A 20,153-nucleotide genomic window follows, 5' to 3' on the forward strand; every position below is an offset into this window, starting at 1 on the left:
TGGTGAAACTGGACTAGCTGGAGGCCATTCCTGAGTTCTGGGACAAAATGAGCCACTGACAGCACATGATGTAGTACAGCATGTTTCTCTGCCAGATAATTACACAACTAAGATGGAGGCAAAGAGCTGTTTCCCACAGGGTGGATGTTGGCTTATTACCAAAAAAAAAAAAAGTTGTTTCCATAGGTGTTTTGCTTTCCAAATTAATACTATGCTATTCTAACCTGTAACAGAATTGTCTGTTTTACACGGTTTCAGGATATGTCTGCTCTGCAGGCTGAACAGAGAAATCTGATCTAGCAGGCTAAATGGGCTTGCCACAGCAAGACTGCTTTCAAGCCTCTATGTATGCCAGCTATTTTAAATAAGTGTGGGGATTTCCACTACATCAAACATAGGGGTGGCAGAACGGCACTGAACAGTCTCCAGATTCCTTTTAAGCATCATTCTCAGAAACTGATAAGTTGTTTGGACTAAAGTTTAAAAGAACAACAAACAGCATAGAAAATTCCAGCCCAATCGAGATTCTCAAATGTATTAACAACTGAAAATACCATCTTAAAATGGAAAGTGCTGGGCATCTTTTATATTAGGTAGTGTTGCTAAACCTGCTTATACATCAGTTTGCAATAATCATAAACAACTGGAAATGAGGTTTGTAAGCCCTTTGATGCTACAAATGAAAGAATTGAAGTTCATTTTGTCCCATATCTTGGCTTTGGACAGCTGTATTCAGCAGTCTTGTTCCTAGAAAGTCTTGCTCAGCAAGAGTTCATGGAAAGCAGAATCAAGATCTAGGAGAGGAGGTAAGCTTTCTCAGATGCTATATAAGCCAAAATACCTCAGCAACGATCAGAATCCTTTCTTTATAAGAGGTGAGAAATCTTGAACAACAAACTTAACACATTAGCTTCATGGAAAAATGAAAAATGCTGGACTTTATGTGGATGTACCAGAAGTAGACATCCAATTGCCAGCCACTGAGAATTAATGAGCTGGCCCTTTCCTCTTGCACCAAAATTCAGAGGCTAGCTTAGAAGACATGAGATTTAAAAAAGAACAAATTGGATTGGAGAAGGTCATGAACTTCTTAGATGCATTAATGTCACGTACTACTTCAGTAAGCTGAGATTCACAGATATTTAAGTTTTACAGCATGAATTGAACATAGTGCTATTATTGGTTGAAATATGAATGCAAATTTAGTGTATGAATAAAGTAATCAATTAGGAATTCATCGTAAATGCATGGTAGAAGATGATACATTGTGAATGCATGATATAATGTATTATATAATTTGTTGCTTATATAATTTAAAAGAATATTGCCGCTTAGATTCTTTGGCTGGTTAGGCTCAGTGGTTTGGTGGCTGGTGTATAGTGTAGTGCTTGCTACCTGCTATGCTGAATAAAAGAATATCTGTGACAAATCCAGTGTTGTGTTCAGCTGTACCTCTAGGCAAGGCTGAGCAAGTCTAGTTTATGGAAGAGAAGGCCTTAGAAACACAACATGGGGTGCTGAGAGTACTGAGCAAACTGTGGAGTGCCTGGAGTTGGGATCTTTGTGACCAGTAGCGCCAGTAATGGCCAATAACTAGGGGGAGAAGCAGACTTTGGGAGGAACAGCCCCAACATTATATTAGTATAGCTGCTTATGGTCCCGCTCACAGACATTGTCCATACTTCAGAGGGTTGTGGGTGTTCCTATACCAGTGTGTTACAGCAACCCCCTACTATAGGTACAACTTATTCTAGTAAAAAGTTCTGTTGTTTTTACACTAGTAGTTCACACTACTTCCCTGAGAAAAATAGGTGCTCCCAACCAATGGCTTTTCTGCTATTGTAAGGTGTGTTTACACTAGACTGTGGACCATACAGAAGGTTAGAATATTTGTATCACTTAGCAATATGATGCTTTTTTCTCTCTGCTGACATATATAGAGAGACATGCAGATCAAGCCTTGTTCTACAAGAGTAGCTTTTCTGATTTAGCTATAAAGCTTTCCAAGGCAGGAAGTACAAGCCAGAAAAATACCAGCCTCATACTAGACTACGTGCCACCCAGGGAAGTATTTCAGTGTGTGCTCAATATTTAAATACACTTCTTGGTTGATGTTAGACTATTCCATGCCAACAAATTCCGCGGGAAAATTCCTCCAGCGAAGGCTAGATGGCGCAGTAGGTTAATGCATTGAAAAATTTCGGACGTTTTTAGGTCTCCACATTCCTGTAAATTTCCACAGCCTCGTATGTTTATTGACATAGTGATGCATTAATTAACATGGGAGAACCTCACTGCTTTTTTGTGGCTTTCTTGATTCGTTATTTTTCATACTCACCTAAGTAAAAGGCCGCATAGAAAAGCTTCCAAGGTAGTTTCTGGACAAAACAACAAAAAACTTTTCTCATGTTCTGTTTGGTGCCTTACAAGCAGAAGTGTAGTTGAAGGTAAACAGAGTTTGCCTGCTTCTAATTTGGGCAAATTAGAGTTTATTTCATTCTCACTGCCCTTTTGAACACTGCACGGGTGTGTTTGTATATGTCTTGTATACCAATAAACCACTGCCTCCAAATATTTACCAAACATTAAAGTAAGCCTTAATGTCAACTTTTTCCTCCAAGAAAAAGGAATAACTTCCAAAAATACATTATTAGAATGCCCTCAGTACTTTCTCCATATACCATAAAAATGAAAAGTAAGTCCAGAGGTGAAAAATTGCTATTTTGCTTGAAAGAAAACATAACTACCTGAACAGTTTTGTGAAGTTATTTAATCAAGTGTGAAATAGAATAATTCTTTGTTGCTGAATTAGGTTGTAGCAGACAACTAGTTTCTCAAATAGAGATTAGTGTTTACATAAACAGCACAAGATAGATGTCCATATCATGTATTGTTATTTGCAGAAAATAACTAAGTGATGATTAATGAGTTATTTATATTCTTTAGAAGAGGTCAGGAGAGGAGTTATCAATTTTTGAGCAGCAATGTGTAGAATTTTAAATAACCCCAATTATCAAAAAGGTTGAGGGTGACAGTCAGATGGTTAATCTACTTAGCATTTAGCATCTGCTTCTGTGAGGTGTCAAGTGCCTTAGCAAGGCACTGAGTGCACTCAGATTACATTAAAATAATGAGGGAAGTCACTTCCTTCACGGAGAATCTCAGCCAATAGCAGGATAAAGCTATTAGCGTCCATGCAGTAATGGAGAATAGGAAAAATCCATTTCCTTCTTTCAATTATTTAATTTTTTTTTTTTTTTAGTTTTCTCCTCCTGAAATGGCTTGCAGAAGTTACCAATGCACTGCAAACACGAAACTGAGAGATGAATGCCTTCAAGCAAAATACCTCCTATCTGCTCTGAGACACAGGGTAAGCCTGAATGCTGAAGACCACAGAGGGAAATGGAAGAGAGATGGAGGCCATGAAAACCTTACGTGGTAGATTTAAGCCCTCCACTACAATCTAATCCTCTAGCATAAGGTGTCTTAAGGCTTCTCGGTATTAGCTCTCTGATGCTAGGCTGTGTCCTCAACCAGAAGTGTGATTGCTTCACAAGCTAATTCTGCACAAATCCCAAGAATCAGAGCACACAGCTCATTTCAGCACTCATGGCCCACATTTGTAACTTGTTCTAGAGTAATCTGCTTGTCCGGTCATGGGGTTATGGAAAGAGCTGGTTTCAGTCCAGTTTGGTAGGATTCTGTTTGGGTTCCTACTCTTCCAGTTGCCAGAGCTCTGACATTTTTGTGGTGTTTTTGAGCACTGCAAAACTGTTTCTAGGAGGTTTAGAGCAGAAAAGAAAGAACGTAATACCTAGTATTCTGGAGAACAGTGGCAACTGAAAGAAACCATGTGGATACAGAAGTGTGAACCAAGCTGGTGCTGCTTTGGAACAGCAAGTACCTCTGACTTAGGCAATTTTATTGAGCCAGTATCTACACACCTTGTATGGTATAATCACAAGAGAGAGATATGCAAAGAACTGTATGAGGAAATATTCTGGAGTTTGAATGGCAAGGCACCCACATGAAAAAGGCAGCTACAGGTGAGTGTTTAAATTATTGAGGAATGTCCTTCCTGGACTTGAATCTCTTCTGTGCTAGGTCCTGCACAAATATTGGAGAAAAGATCTGTGTAAACTCCAAACAGCTGTGTAAATGTAAAGTGAAAGAGAACAGATGATTGTATGCAGAAGGGGAAGCAAAAAAGAGCATTTATCATGTGATAAGCAGTAGTAGCAGGACTATGTGAAAGTCTAACTATTGTGCTCATTTGAAATTTCAGCCGCATTTTCATTTTGAGTATGAAGGTGCTTGGGGAAGCAAACACACTGTATGCATTTCTCAAGCAGTTGAAGTGTGGCTTCCATACTAGGTCTTTGTCATGTCACCAGAGCTGGGCTGGGAACAGGCTGCCAAGTATTCTTAGTTCCCCTCTGTGGGAGAAAGTAAGCCAGCAATGGTTTCTGAAGCTGGCATTGTGAGGTAATCCTAGGACCCAGCTTAACCCCAAACCACAGACAGAACTGTGGGCCTCCTGGGGAGCCACTGTCAACTTTGTGTGAACTATGCTCTTTCTCCCCTCAGCTCTCTGAGGGATATGGTAAGTGCCTTGTGGCTTCTAGCCCTGTGGTGTAAGGGTCGGTAAGGTTGTCTGTGCTTGGAGTAGTCCAGGATAGGCCTTGAAAGAAAAGATGTTTGATATGACAAAGAAGTCAGTGGTGTGATACAGAAAGAAGGGTGACCAGTCGGAACAAAAGACTAAGACAAAACAATGGCAATAGCTTCCTGGGTAGATAGGAGCATGGCAAGCTGGGAAAGACTGGAAAGGAATCTTCTTAGGGACTGAGATGGGAGATAAGAGTCTTCAAAAGAGCTTTAGCTACCCGGATGAATAGAAAAGGCTGAGTTGTAGAGATGTTATGTGGAAAGGTTCCTTCAAATGTAGATCTAACTTGCGGGTAAAGACATGGGAAGGGGCAGAGTTGATGATAACACCGAGGTTATAGAATTGAGTGACTAGGTAGTGTTATCTCAGAACAGGAGAGTGTGGGTAGTGTAGTAGATTTCTGAGAAGGTTAAGAGTGTTGTCAGATTTATCAGCAGATGGCTTAGAGTTGGAAAAATCTATGGGTGACATGGTGAATTAAACATCCATCAAAAGAAATGGACAAATTTTTAGTATATCTTTAGTATCTCCACTAGGAATTTCTCTTTGTATTTTATGTTACATGGTAGCATCAGGATTAGCCGGGGAACGCATGATTATTCAAAATTTGCTGCTATAGTTTATGAATAGAAATTACTTTTGAATCCATTGAAATCATTGGAACACCAGGTCTTGCTCCCTGATCACACAGTCATGGGGAAGATGCCCTTTTTTGATGTCCCCTCAGCCTATTTCTCCTTTTTTCTTTGCTTCTCCACAAGATTTTCTGATTAGTTAGTAAAATCCTCTGTTCATCTTTACTGATCCATTCCTTCACCTTCAACTTCTGTATCCCATCCCAGACACTGAATGACATCCCAAATATCAACTCACATCTTGACAAGTATAATATTGTTGCTGTTATTCCTAGAAGGCATAAAGGAGAAATGAACAAGTGCCCTCAAATTCACTTTTTTTTAATGCAATTGCAAATGATAACTTTTATATAATGCATTTCCTTTGCTTATTTGTGGTTGTGAGGCATTATCCCAGAAGACCAAGTGGTAAGTGTAAGAAATTCTTCATTTGATCAGTCCACATGAAAGGACATATACATATATTCCTGAGCATGTTATCCTGTGTTATCTTCTGTTTCTGACCATATTGCCATCTGTTCTGCTTCTTCAACAATTCTTTTCATCCACAAACCTTTCTGAAGTATTCATAAACCTTACATGGGAATACATGAATGTCAGCTTGATGATATTAATTTTTCTGTTTTTGCATCAGTGAATGCTACCTTGCAGCTATCTGAAACATCCTTTGTGGGAGCAAAAAAGGAATGGTGAGATACTAGTTATTTCCCTCCTGTATAGTTGACATTGTTGTTAATCCTGTGTCCAGCCAGTGGGTGCTTAGGTCTACCTTTGAAGAGTCTGTGGTTACACTGGGTTTGGCTCATTTTGACTCACAGGAAGGGATCAGAGGATCGTGATAACTGTGTTGCGGTTGCCCATGGCTGCACGTTTTCTTTGTGGTAACTTGCAGTAATAAAATACCGTGAAAGCTACTGTGAAAGCTCTCTAATAGCTTACAGAATGGTGGCTTTCTCACCATACAACCACGAAAATGGTATGTAGTTGTGTGAACGTTGGGCAAGGAAGAAACCATGGATGAGAGAAAGTTAGGAGGAAGTGAAATCATTTTGAGGTGACTGGCAAACAGTGAGAACATCCTGTGGGGTATTTGAACTAAGAGTTGTGAAGAGATTCATTATCCATATCCAGGAAGTTTTAGATCTGCAGGATCATGTTGTTCAAATGTCAAAATCTGTAAAGTTAAGAGTTTGACCTAGTGGTTTAGAAACTTAATATTTAACTTTGTCTGAGCCAGGTTTGACTGACAAATGCTTTGTATTTTGGCTAAAATATGTCTTTATCTGTCACAATCATCGATCACCATCTAAGAGTATCAAAAGATCTAGGCTGTGTTTGAATCCCCTTCAGGTTAGTGTAGCATTAGTAAACCATTAGGCTGTTACCACTACCATGGGTACTCAGGCTATCTGTAGCTGGCTTCCAGGTTGCATTCAAGACCTTTGGGAATAAGCAGTGAATGGATGTGTGTTCTGGGCCGCTTCGAGTGGCTCTGAGAGACTGTAATGATTCCGTCAGTATAAGGTATTTCCACCACCAGTCAAGGGCCTTCTGAGGTTCCTTTCTGTAGCCTGTTCAGTTCATCAAAATCTCTTGAAGATGCGGACTGTAGAACTGTATTATTTCAATACTGATCTCAGCAGTGTTACATTCAGAGGCAAAACCAGTATTTCCCTCCGTCTGAATTCTTCTTACTTGTCACGTCATTTTTGCCATTCTGTCACAATATCATCCTGCTGTTTTTGTGCAGTTCCATTTACTTTGGCCCCATGTTCTTTTCAAACTCACTGGAAACTGTTCCTCATTTTGTTCACCTAACCCAGCCTAAATTTCTAGTTTGAGAGGAGCCTGCTCACCCAAGTGATTTGTGACTCTTCTCTGCTTAGCCTCATTGTTACTCGCCACACCCCTAGATTTTTTGCCATCCACAACGGAGATTTTATATTTATTTTCAAATCAAATTTCTTGGTGAAAATGTGAGATAACATCCCATCCTGGAAAACTGATGACTGACAATTTTCCCTTGAAATACCTTCAGCCAGTTGTGATTCCCACTGACTGCAGCTTTCAGAAATCTAGAAAGTGGCTAGTTCTTAGGCCAGGTAAGTGTGAACTTTATCAGTGTTTTTTGACTATTGGCACAACGTTCACTCTCTTTCAGTTTCTGGAGTTTCCCTATTCCAAGTTTTATTACAAGCAAACATCAGCAGGCAGAATTCCTCCTCAACCAGTCCTTTACTAAGATTAAATCCATCCAGAAGTGGAACTATTATACTGAGAAGATGTTTTCTGTTCCTAAAGCAATTATGAAATCTTTTCCCTGTCCTCCATCCTGATAGCTATAGTTTTTTCTATTATCTCCTGCTTTCCTTAACACTTTTATGTATTTAGTAACTTACAATTTATTTTAATTATTCCCTGCTCCTCTTTTTCCACTTGTTTCCACTCTTCCTTTATTTCTTACCTTGAACCAGACTCTTAGCAAAATAGCTCATTTTCCTTGACTGTGGGAGCATGTTTTTTTGGCCATACAATAAATACATCCTGAAAACTTTCTAACTTGCATTCATCTTCCTCAGTCTTTTTTTTCTTCTAATAATAATTTATTTTATGATTGGTAAATTAGTACTTGTGATGTGTGGGTCTGTGTATATATACACATATAAAACTCATCTTGACAGACAAATGTTTGTTGTAATGGAACATAAGCAGATCAGATACGGGCTTCTAGCTTCAGCTTCCAATTCAGTGATTAATTCTTCTCTATCGTTTTTAAAGAAAAGTAGCTTATGATGAAAGCGGTTTGATATAAACTTTAGAAATGCTAATACTATTTTCTTTGTGTCTGCAGAAAACATCCAGCTTACATTTCCTAACACAGCATACATGTCCTAATTACTAACATAGTTTCTTACTAAGTTGAATATTTACAAAGTGTTTCATCATAATTTTCCAGGATGTCTCCAGAAGTTGGGTAACCAGTTCTCATGGACCTTCACTAGCACCTTCTCCAGGGTCATGTTAATGAACTGATTCATATGCATGTTCCTGCGTGTGAGTTTTCAGTAATTCCAGAGTGGTTGATCTCTTCGGTGCAGGCCTTTTCCATTGGCCCTGCCAAAGTTATACTCAGTGATTCTAACATTCCAGTCATGTAAATCATGCCTGAACTGTTCTCTCTCATCCAGGAGAATTTCTGGTCCTGTTTATTAGTTACCTTATGTTCCTGCATTAGCATATGAACAGTTTAGAACTTTCTTTGGATCTTTTGCCATGTAGGTTCAATTTCTGTATTAAATACAAAGTTTTAGCTTGTACAGCACTTGCTTCCTGGTTCACATCCTCCATAACATTGCCATTTCCAGTGGTTACCAAATGTATCAGGTGCGTCCAGCAGTTTGGACCAAAAGGATTTTTAAGTACACTGGAACAAGGCAACTGTGTTTGGATTTCACTGAAGGCATTAGAAACGTTAAAGCAGAGGGAAGCGGGATTCTGACTGTAATTATGTACACAAGCACAAAGAATGCCCACATTCAAAACATTTCCAACAATAGACTGATTGTACTATATCAGGTTAGAAATACTAAATCAAAAGAAATACTGTGTTTTCTTCTTTTTAATATGGATGCAGTGACAAGGGAAGCAGAATTTTCCCATGGTTGTGTTGTGTTTTGCCACATAGCTAGCTTGATAATAGTGAAAGAAACTGATATTAGAGCTGATCACCTTTCTACAAGAAGAGCTGAAAACCCAAACTGATACCACACAGGAGGTATGCAGAGAGCATCTTGTTTGTGCTTCTCAAGTAAGGTATTGATTTGAACTTGAATAACCACAGCTCTGGCTCCACTAAGCAGCTCTGCAAACGTTTAATAATTCCAGGCTAAAGCGGGAAGTATTGCATCAGTTTATCTGCTAGAACAGGGTGGAAGGAAGTTTAACAGTTCACCTGCAAATCTTCTGAGAAGTTAGGAATGGTACAGCCTGCCAGAGATGATTGAATTTGTGCATCTGCAGTAAAACTCTGATGCATAAATGTCAAGACTTGTCTTTATCTGTGCCTGCATGTGTAAGTAGGAAAGATAAGTATGAACTTAAGAAGGGCTACAGGATATGACTGTGGCTGTTTATAAATTGAAAATATTAAGAGAGAAGACCAGTGGTGCCAGAAGTCATGAATCTTTTGTGACATTTGTGAACTGAGCAGCCTTCTGGTGAGTTGTCCAGTCTCAGCAGGATTTTTGTGTTTCTGACCCAGCTTCTGGAGACCTCTGGCATTTGTGCCCAGGTTTTTGTCGCAGTCTAATAGGGACAGTGTCGTCTTTCTATTTTTCTGGCTAAGAAAAATGCAACTTGATGTAGCCACACAAGTATTAGAAACAGGCAGCAATGGATCCCTTGCCCTCCACAATAAGATTTCCTTCCTAACTCTAGTACTTCACATCTTCACAGCAGCTCTTTGGCTACTTAGCTCAGCATCTGCCCACATTTAGAATTTCAGCTTTATGAGAAAATTCCCATGTACTCACTGTGCAGCTTACATACAGCATCATATGTAGAGCAGCACAAATCTCTCCAGCATTGGGCAGAAGCCTCCACAACTTTTCTTTACACGGTTTCAATCACAGTCAGATAGAAGAGTCAGCATGCAAACATGGAAGGCATATCTGCTGACATCTGTCTTCAGCATAGGAGGAGATAGTTGCATCCTCTTTGGAGCTACTCTGACCTTTCCAGCTCAGGGAATGGATAGGGTGAAACAGAGGTAAAGAATGTCTAAACTACCCAAGCTCCCCATGTGACATAGACCCAGTTTTGTTCTGTGCTTAACTGGTCCAAACTTTCTGCTTGGAAAATGGGTTTGAAAATGATTATTTTTTAAAGCACTGATTTTCTTCCGTTGTAGTACCTGGAACTTTTCTTTTTAGGAGCACAGTTAGGAGAAGTGCATGTAATGGTTGGGACTTGTGTGTCACATCTGAGGCTGTAGTGGGACAAAATCTTCTCACAGCCCTGTTCTGACTGCAGCGTTACAGTTACTGAGCTTGCTTTTCCTTCTATACACACTGTGCACTAGGATGCAGGGGTTTTTTTTCCATATAAGCAGCTATGACATGTTGCCATAGTTGTCTCTTCTGTGGCTGAGTTAAGAATGCAGATTCTTTTCCAGCATGGGTGAATGCCACTGTTTGAGAAATGCAGCCTGAATTTTGAAGTGTCGCTTTCACAACTTGTGATTTCAACGTAGAAGTTTCTGGAGTATAAATGATGAAGAAGATTTGCATAAGCCCTTGTTTTAACCACAGGCAGTCTTTAAAATAGCAGACCTCAAGCCCACAAACATGAGCTTACACCTTCATGATCTGCTTTTGTTTAATTAACCACAAAATCCTTTTGCTAGCCACTCTCCCCACCTACCATCCAGTACGAGAGACCTATGATGCTGTGAGCATCTTAAAACCTGCTAAAAGACTAGATCTGAAATTTTTAAAAAAGGGGGAGTTCTCTTGGGCCCAAGGCCCTATGAAAGTGAGTGAATTTCTTCTTTTGCACTAGTACTTGTAGAACAGTCATATGTAGGCACGCCTGAAGGGCAGCATATAGGCACACAGCCAGGACTCAGAACTAGAGATATGGGTCTTGAATGAAAAGGGCGGAAATATATGATGGACGAAAGAGTTAGAGTTTCTTCCGTTTTTTCTTGAAGAACTGGAATTTGCTTATATGAAAGTTCTCTGGAACTTGGTCCTTACCCACAAAATATCTGTAAGGTACTTAGGTCTGTGGGACCTGAAGGTTCTTAGGAACTAACATTAATACCAGATCTGACAAGCACTGAGTGCACGGTTGACAGCAAGACCAGGCATTGAGCTTCCAGCTGATGAATATCTTTGCAGACTACACTTTTGCAACATTCTTTCACGGGCTGTCTGTTATGAACATAAAGACACAGTCATGTTCCTCTCAACATGCGAAATGTTTATTTTGCCCTGATAAACAGCCTTCAGCTTCTGATTCTTCTCAGCAATTTGCAAATTAATTTTTTGTTTACACCTAAGAAGCTTTGCTACACTGGAGCAGCCAGGATTTAGAAATGTTCTAAACATCCAACTTTAGCTATTTCTTTTTCTAGTCAAATTCACTGTAAAGAGATCAAATGACTTTGCACAGGTTACAGAGGAAGTTAGTTACTTGATGTGGAGTGAAATTCTTGTACTGTGCCTTTTTCCAAGCCTTTTCTCTGACCAACAATGAAGTTCTCTCTTGCAGTGAGACAGGTTTATCAGAAAAGGACCTTGATCATTAAGCTCTGAAGAGGTGGAAATCTTTTGCAGTGCCAGAAAAAACAATAGCAACTTTTACAAGAGCGTAATTTATTTTGGCAACATAGCACAAATGCACATTCCAGCACCTTAACTGTATCACAAGTATAAACTCCTTAATGGAACTACTTTGCTGTAGTCTTGCCAATTTGCACTCGATATAATAAGCACCATGCAGTTCACTGCTAGCTGGAGCTGAGTAGATTTGTTCAGACTATGATATAGTTCTGTTTTTCTAGAATTGCTGAGTGAAGGAGGCATCCTTCCTTCTTCATCAGTTTAATTACAAGAAGAAACGTGAGAACACCTTAAAATGGAACAGCAGAACCATTCCTATTATCCAAAGAGATAATCGGGCAAAACTTGACTGAAATAGATGAGGTTCTTTAATTTCTTAAGTTCTTGAGAGATCTTTTGTGACGGTCGGAATAGCAAAGTGATTTAATGAAAATACTTTTTGTACAAAGATCCTGACAAAATAGCTTTTCTCAGTCACTTTGATAGTGTTCTTATATCTGTCACAGTTTGTACTGATTTCAAGGAACCATTACTCTCTTGAAGAGTAACAAACAAGGCCTCAAGCAAAGGGCAAAGAATCAGTGAAACTCAGAGACACCAACATAGATCATAATACCAGCTTTTCTGCTTCTTAATGTAAGAGTCTCTGGAGAAAGTCTGGGTTGAAGGAAGAGGACCATGAGGAAATGATTGGAGGAAAAGACAAATTGCGGCTCCACTGAAATTGCAGTTGATATCAAGTCGGAATGTGCTTTGCATTCTGATATGAAAGGAAAGAGAGGAGAGGAGGCTTGAAAACATGTCTTTGAAAATGTATTACAAGGATTGAAAGCAGGAGGGCACTCAGTGGTAGCAGAGAAGAGGGAAAATATCTCCAAAGAAGGAGCTATTGAAGAGATTAGGAGTATTTGTGATTTTAAAAGAAAAACAACAATTTGAAGGTTGCCTGACCCAAACCCCACGCCTTGTTCTTTGCATCTGAAGGCAGCAGGGAAGGTACCTGTGTGGGAGTAGTAAGTGTCTGTGAATTACAAGTGTCTGTAAATAAATGTTGAAAAAGGAGATTCTAAACAAAATCTCATCTTCCTCTTTTCTTTATAAGTCACGTTTTCTTCTCTAAGCACATCTCCTTTTCCCTGCATTCTTTTCTTCTCATATAGCTTTAATTTTTCTAATACAGTCTTTCTTTTGCTGATGAAGTGAAGTACAGATGCTAGTCTCATAAAGGAGCAATAATTACCTCACAGTCCTTTTGTGATGCTGAATCTGAATTTAACAATGTTTGTTCCTCAGGTCCTCATCTGAGCAGACATGTGTACTTGCTAAGTATTGCTGCTGTCAACATTTAGAAACAGGGACAATGGCTTTGGTAAAAATCCAGTTGTCATGAGAAAGATCTTTCTAAAAGAGCTCTGTGGGATTTCATTTTCATTCCATTTGCCCTTCTTCATGACTCTGAACATACCAGTATTTCTAAAAGCCAAGCTAAGTTCCTTCTAGATCAGTCATGATCTCCAGGGACAAAAGTCAAAAAGGGAAGCCTAGATGACAACTTTATCAATGATATATGAGGCAGAACAGAATTCAGCATTGTGCTCTGGAGCTCTGTTAGTTAAGCATTGCTGACAAATATTGTTTTCAGCAGTAAAGTAGGCTAACAGAATAGTTACGGGTGATTTCTTATCCCCTGAAAAACTCTCCCCTACTGCTGAAGAGTAAACATAGCACACCTGCAGCAGGTGACCTTGAAAAAAAGATTTGGAAAGAGGTTAATGAAGGAGACTTGGAGCACTGCATATGTAAGCTCAGAGGTACTAGTCTGAAAATCAGTCAAGAGGTATGATGGAGACTGATTTCGGACTGATTCTCAATTCTGTTTGAAACCTAGAATTCTCTGTAGTAGTCACTGTCTTTTGTCTGAGAGTGGTGGGATCCCTGATCTGAGTTATTAGCTAGTCAGTAAGTAGGACATATATCACTTTCATATGGCCTTAGCTGAATGCTTATAAACAAACCACACTTCAGATATTCAGGAGCTCAGTCTATGTGCATTAAAGCAATGCTGCTTCAAAGAGCCAGTCTTGATATTTTCTAAAAAGTTACATTTTTAATTGAAGAGTATTGAGCTGGACATGGTATAAATACAAAGTGGAGCAAGGGAAGGTAATCTAGAAGTTACGACAGCTCAGTTCTGACATCAAAACTAGGTAGCAAGAGATAGCTAAGCGGAGTGTTACCTTTTGCAGTCAGTAAGATATCCCCCACCATTTGGTCTTGACATTCAGAAAAAATTTCTCGCCCATAGAGACAGGAATTCTCTTTAATTGTGTCAAATTTATTTAGTGCTGAAGAAAAGAATTATCCTCTCCTTGGTCTTTCCTCAGAGGCTGTGGCTGTCCTGCAGTGGAGAGTGAGGTAGCTTCATCAATCCCAAAGTTATGAATGAGAGCAGATGTGATACAGCCTTTTGGGCACTGGCAACCGAAGTGTTTCATGGCTTAGACTGGGCCTTTGCAAAGGGATAATATTTCAATTTAAGTTCTCAGTATAAAATTACACTATTGTTCTATTTCAGGATTAACTGAGCCTTTGAGGAGAAATATTACACACTGGCCTTCAAAAAAAAAAATCTGGTAAATTTGGGGAGCTTGACTAGATTTCCACCCAAAGACCTGGGATGGCACAGAAAGGAGAGCTATGCTGTGCGATCTGCTGAATTCCCTCAGCTGCTCTCATGCCATGCCCTAAGCCATGACTGTCCTGGAAGAGAATGAGTCAGACAATGCAGTGCACTCCCAACAGGAATCACATTTATTTCACCAGCTGTTTAGAGAAAGTAGAGTTCAGGTATTTCACATGGGACCAAGTGTTTTCTTGAAGTACCTGGGTCTCATTTGCAGCTGTGGGGAGCTTTGAAGATATTTCCACTTCTGTTGCCTCCAAGTTCATACAACTCACATCCACTGATGCCCATCTGAAAAACTGAAGCCTTCTCATATAAGCAGGTAGAATGAATGCCATCAGTGAGGATGCTGCGGTACTTTAGAAGTCATTTTGTCCCATTGACTTCAGTAGGACATTTTTGGATTGGGCTGCTACTCAACCCAAATATGGGCTCCCTGTGGGATTTCTGCACTGTTCAGTGGAGCACACTGAAGAGATATCTACATAAATTACTTCTGGAATCTGGGTTTCTCTGCACAGAACTGCAAAAAGTGACGTACCACCCTGGGTATATCAGGCATTGATGTTATATAAGGTAGTCATGTCCTGAGACTTTACTAAAGCAAACCTTCAGGCTGAACTGAGTCTTTTCCTTTGGGCTGGTGGCTTAGAAATACTTTCTGTCTTCCCCTCTAATCCTGCTAGGGATGGAGTCCTTACCTGTGATAGTCTGTCGGGAAAGAAACCACGTGTTCAAGGTCATGAGTGCAGTATAGGTGTTCAGAGTTGATTGATTGATCACTGACAGTCTGCCACTCAGTGGAGGAGATCTTACCTTCCAAAACTCCTCAGAGCTCAGCTCTTGACTTTTTAGCTGCTGGGCTGAAAATGAATTCTGGGATTCTGTTTTCCAGGCCTGCTAAGTTATGGTTAAACAGCACAATCTAGGGAAGAAATTACACAGAATATTGAGTTGCTGAGAGACTTTTAGGAATGGAATTTGTTTTTCACTGCCATGGCTTACAGTAGTGCTCCTGTTGACATAGTGAAATCATACAGCAGTGCCTTAATCCCTCTCTAAACGCTTGCTGCTAGAAGGGGGACTTTTAATTTGCCAAATGATACTTTCGTAATGCAAAGCTTAGAGATAACAACTTCCATCTTTCAAACATCTGAAGTATAATTAGACAACTCTTAAGTACTTCTGAGCACTCTGTCTAAGGATGCCAGCCCTGATCCTGTGTTAGAGCACAAATGTTGCAAGCCCCTACATATTGCCCTATAAAAGTGGAATAAGTTGGCAGAAACATCAAATAATGATACTTATCTCTTGGAGCACTTTTTGGCTGTAGATTTCCAAGTATTGTTGCAGCGTGTTAAACTACACAAACTACTAAACTTGATAAGTGCAGGTATTCCCTCCCTTTGCTCTTTTTACTGCTTTGACACTGACGTTAAATGACTCACCCCAGGAAATCTGTAACAATCAGGAATTGAAGCTTCTTGCTGTTTACCCTCTGTTGGGAGATGGCTTTCTTTAAAGGACATTTTTGTTTTTGAAAATTTGGGAGCTGATGATGCCTGACTCCAGGGAGACAAACAGAACAGAGACTGTTCTGTCTTCCATCAGATTCCCACTTTCCATCCTAACGCAGAGTAGGAGGGAAACCACAGACAAGCTGATACTAGTGGTGCTAGCCTACACATAAATTCTGGGAAGAGGTATAATCAGGACCATGTTCTCCCATTACAGCTAGGTACCTGCATAGATCCCTTATCCCTACAGGATTCTCTGCATGCCAGAAAACTGCTAGGAGCAGCTGAAGGTTTCTGAGGACCTCCTGCAGAAAGATGATATGTCATGGCTCCTCTAAGGCACATGAGAGACCTCCATCAGCTGCTAATACAAGTTTTAGTTCTTTGTCCTGACGTTTATGACATAAGCCATATTGCTCTTTTACTCAGCTGGTGAAGACAAAGGGGTTGATTCTCAGAGACTCAAAAATTCCTTACATAAAGGCTCTGAGCAGTGGGAGAGTAGGAAGCTACATGGTGAAGGTAAGAATTAACCCTGAAAAAATTTTGTTTTTATTTTAAAAGCAAAAATGTGTTAGACTCCAACAGTTTCTAGTGCTGATTCTTGGAATCCACTTGATTCTTGATCTGTTTCTTACTTCTTTGTTTCCCAAATAGAATGTCCATTGCCAGCACTGTTTTGTCCCCACTTGAACATCAGATTTAGTACTTTTGACCATAATCAGGAGAGTCAGAGAATGTTTGGAAGACTAGCACCTCTCAGCAAAGGCATGTCTGGCCCTTACATGGTTTCAGAAAGTTTCAGTAGTTACAGAATATGAAGCACTTTTCAGAAACTGCTTTGATTCCATGAGCATACTTCTCCCTCTAAAAGCATGGAGGTTCAGGTGGTTTCCCAAACACGCAGAACTGTTCTCAAGCAAGATTGTCAGAACTATCACTCAGGAAAGTTAGGAAGAGCTTTGCCCATAGGCTGTCTAGAGCTTTCAGTACCCTTTTGTTTCCATGGAAAGCTGTGAAATGGAGCTTATTGTTTGTCTAGGAGAAATTTAGAACCGTTCATAAAACACTAGATATTTTCTGCTGTACAGAAACCTTACAATATATAGTTAAGTATGTTTCATATGGTGTACCTACCACATGGGAACATATCCGTTTGCCTGTAGGATATCTAAAGCTTTATCCAACTTTGTTCTGCCTCTGGACTGGCAGAGAACCAAGTCTGATGATTCTAGTAACATCAGCTTTGAAGACAGATGTTTTCTTTTCTGAAAACCTGAAGGTAATAATTTGCTTAGAAATACCAAGACAAAGCAAGTGAAACTCATCAGTAAATGAGTGCTAAAAGAGAAGAAAAATCTTGTGGGAAGGTCTCTTGGGAAAGACTTGTTCCAGCCACTGAAAGCAAACATTGTTTTAATGTATAATGACAAGTTTCCTTTCCTTTGGTCTGGCTTCCCAGTAGTAAATGTTAGAGTGCAGCTGAGTGGTAAGGAAAAGAAGCTGATTGTCCCAGAGCAGTGTTATTTTCTGATTGGCTTGGTACTGCAGTTATGTGCTGGACCACAGAGGTGCACAAGTGAGGATCTCACCTACACAACAGAGATGGAAATATCTTCTATTCATCTGCTCCTCCAGCAATCTCAGAGGCTCCTTCTTCTACCACTGAAGCCAGGAGAAGTTTTGACATATTCTGAATGCACAGACAGCCAGACCTAAAATACATGAATCAGAAGGTGATGTTTGAAACAGCATAAAGTTCCCACTTCCCTAGTTCTTCTCTGTGCACATATTTTCTACTATTTGTTCTGTCAGAGCAGCCAAATATAATAACACCCAAAACTTCCATTACTTCCATTATCACATAGTGCTACCAAGTGCTTCATCCTCATAGCTGTGTGTGTTTCTCATTTGCCTGTCTAACCCTTTTTAACTCATTGCATGCATGACTAGAAGCAGCTGACACTGATAGCAATGATCAAATCTGATCTTTGTCTATAATGTCTATAATAATAATATCAGTGTACTAATATGGAAAAGGCCAGAAAAGCTGTTGAATTTGATGAACCACAACAATGAAGTTGAACTGTCTCTAGAGGAGCTGGGAAGGTGCCAGGGAGAAATTTTAAAAAAACAACAGGTCCTTTGGTCAGGTATTCCACCTGAGAGCTGCTGAGCAGTTTACACAAGCTCTGTACACATCCAGGTCCCTCTGAGGTCAGGAGGTAGTCAGCACCCCTCAAGCTTGCAAAGTGCTTCAGTTGTAATTCTGAGTGTTATTAGATGTCTGCATAAGGCATGCTGCTCAAATGTACTGAGAGAAGGATTAAGAAGTTTATGATGAGATGCAAAAGATGATTAAAACAAACAAACTGACAGGCAGGGGAAGAGGGATCAGCATGGTTTTAATCTAATGACTAGTCGCCTCCGCTGGGCAACCTGCCTGACCCTGGTATATTTGAGTTGATTGCATCATTTCGGGGAATATTGCCCTTGAGTAATTAGTGCTGCAAAAGAACTACAGGTCAAAAGGTCTAAAAACATGACCTGTTAGGAAAGATGGAAAGAAAGGAGGTCGTTTAGTCTGGAGGAGAAAAGACTGAAGGAAGGAAAGACTGAGAGGAGGCATGGTCCAGCTTCAAATATGTTGCATGTTGCTGAAAAGAGGAAGGGAATAAAATGTTTCCTGCATCCTTTGCAGAGGGGACAAGACGTAGTGGGTATGAATTGCAACAGCAGAGATACGTGCTAGAAGATTTAGGAGAAGTTTAGCTAGTTTTTCCCTGGCTTAAGTTGCCTGGGATGTTGTTGAATCCCCACAACTGAAACTATTAAGAATCATTAGAGATATACTGGAAGTGACAAAGATACAGTTGATTCTGTTTGTGAAGGGAGGTGACCCAGATGACCTCATGTGTTCTTCTAGCACTAATTTCAGAATTTTTTGTGGCATCTTTGTGTACTTAATATAAATCACAGAAGGCTGTGTATTTTGGAAGCTGTTTATGAAGGGCCTCTCCTAATCTTTAAGCCGGCTTAATTTGAAAGCTGTACACAACATTTTTCACAGACAAACAGATTTTTTTCCCTCTCAACCTTTTTCAGTGTCCTATATTTGAGGAGAAAATGGGCATCTCTTCTTTGGAATTTTACTACTTGCATGATAAAGAGGTTTATTTTATTCACATCTTGCTGTGTGGTCTGTTGAGTCTATTTTGCTATCTTGTATTGTCACCAGTTTCCAGGCAGAAGGGCTAGAATCAGAACAAACTTTCTAAAACATTGACAGATTTCCATCATACCACATCACTGACTGCAGATTGGAAGTTTGGTTTTTTCATTAGTAGGACTATATGTGATAAACAAGCAAGCCATAACCTATAGTGAAGACTCACCTAAGTCCAACCAATGGCATCTAGTCCAAATGTGTAGAGGTTCACAGAGAGCAGGGTGGTAGGGGAGCCAAGGAGTTGTCAAATTCTTTATTAAAGTATTATATCAAGAATACACAACTGACAGCTTTCTTATCACATATTAGTGTTTTAGTAAAGAGAAATAGCTCTTTCATCTGTTCATTACCGTCTTTTTGCGGTCCAGTATGTAGTAAGTCTTTGAAGTGGCACAGTTTCCCCACTTACCGTCTGATCTTATGATGTGAACTTATGGAACTTAAATTAATGGTCTGACTTTTTGCTTAAGAATAATGTTGTCTGCCAGGTCTGATTAGGGAAAGTGCATGAAGGGGTACAACAGGGTGGAGTAGCTGGCTTTACTTAGGTCATGCAGGAATGTAGGCAGCAAGGAGGGCAGATACAATCCAATGTCATGCAGACACATTGGAGCAGGACCCGAATAATCACCCCTGCATGGTACTGCATTGTGCTGAGAGCTAGCCTGGGTGATCCTAAATATTCCTACAGATGTTATTTCCATTAGCTTATGATTTGGCCAAATCACAGAGTCACAGAATCACAGAATAGCTGATGTTGGAAGGGATCTCTGGAGATCCTTTGGTCTGAACCTCCTGCTCAAGGAACGTCAGTTAGAGCAGGCTGCCAAGGACCATATCCTGTCAGGTTTTGAAAATCTCAAATGATGGAGACCCCACAACCTCTCTAGGCAATCTGTTCCACTGTTCAACCACCATCGTGGTGAAGAAGTGTTTTTTTATGTTCAGATGAAACATAAGTGTTTCAGTTTGTGCCCATTGTCTCTTGTCCTGTCACCCAGCGCTACTGAGAAGAATCTGAATCTATTTTCTTTACACCCTCCTATCAGATATTTATAAACATTGATAAGATCCTT

At 39.9% G+C, this 20,153-nt stretch overlaps 1 protein-coding gene across 1 annotated transcript in view; it reads left to right on the plus strand.

Moving 5' to 3' along the window:
• LOC112983582 (leukemia inhibitory factor receptor-like) overlaps nucleotides 1–20,153 on the plus strand; it is a 143,085-nt gene that overhangs the window by 9,927 nt on the left and 113,005 nt on the right. Inside the window, exon 4 of the mRNA XM_026100793.2 lies at nucleotides 3,263–3,370. The gene's annotated coding sequence lies outside the window, so the exon portion shown is untranslated. The remainder of the gene's footprint in view (nucleotides 1–3,262; nucleotides 3,371–20,153) is intronic.

This window comes from Dromaius novaehollandiae, chromosome W, assembly GCF_036370855.1.
Source record: "Dromaius novaehollandiae isolate bDroNov1 chromosome W, bDroNov1.hap1, whole genome shotgun sequence".
Lineage (NCBI taxonomy): Eukaryota > Metazoa > Chordata > Aves > Casuariiformes > Dromaiidae > Dromaius > Dromaius novaehollandiae.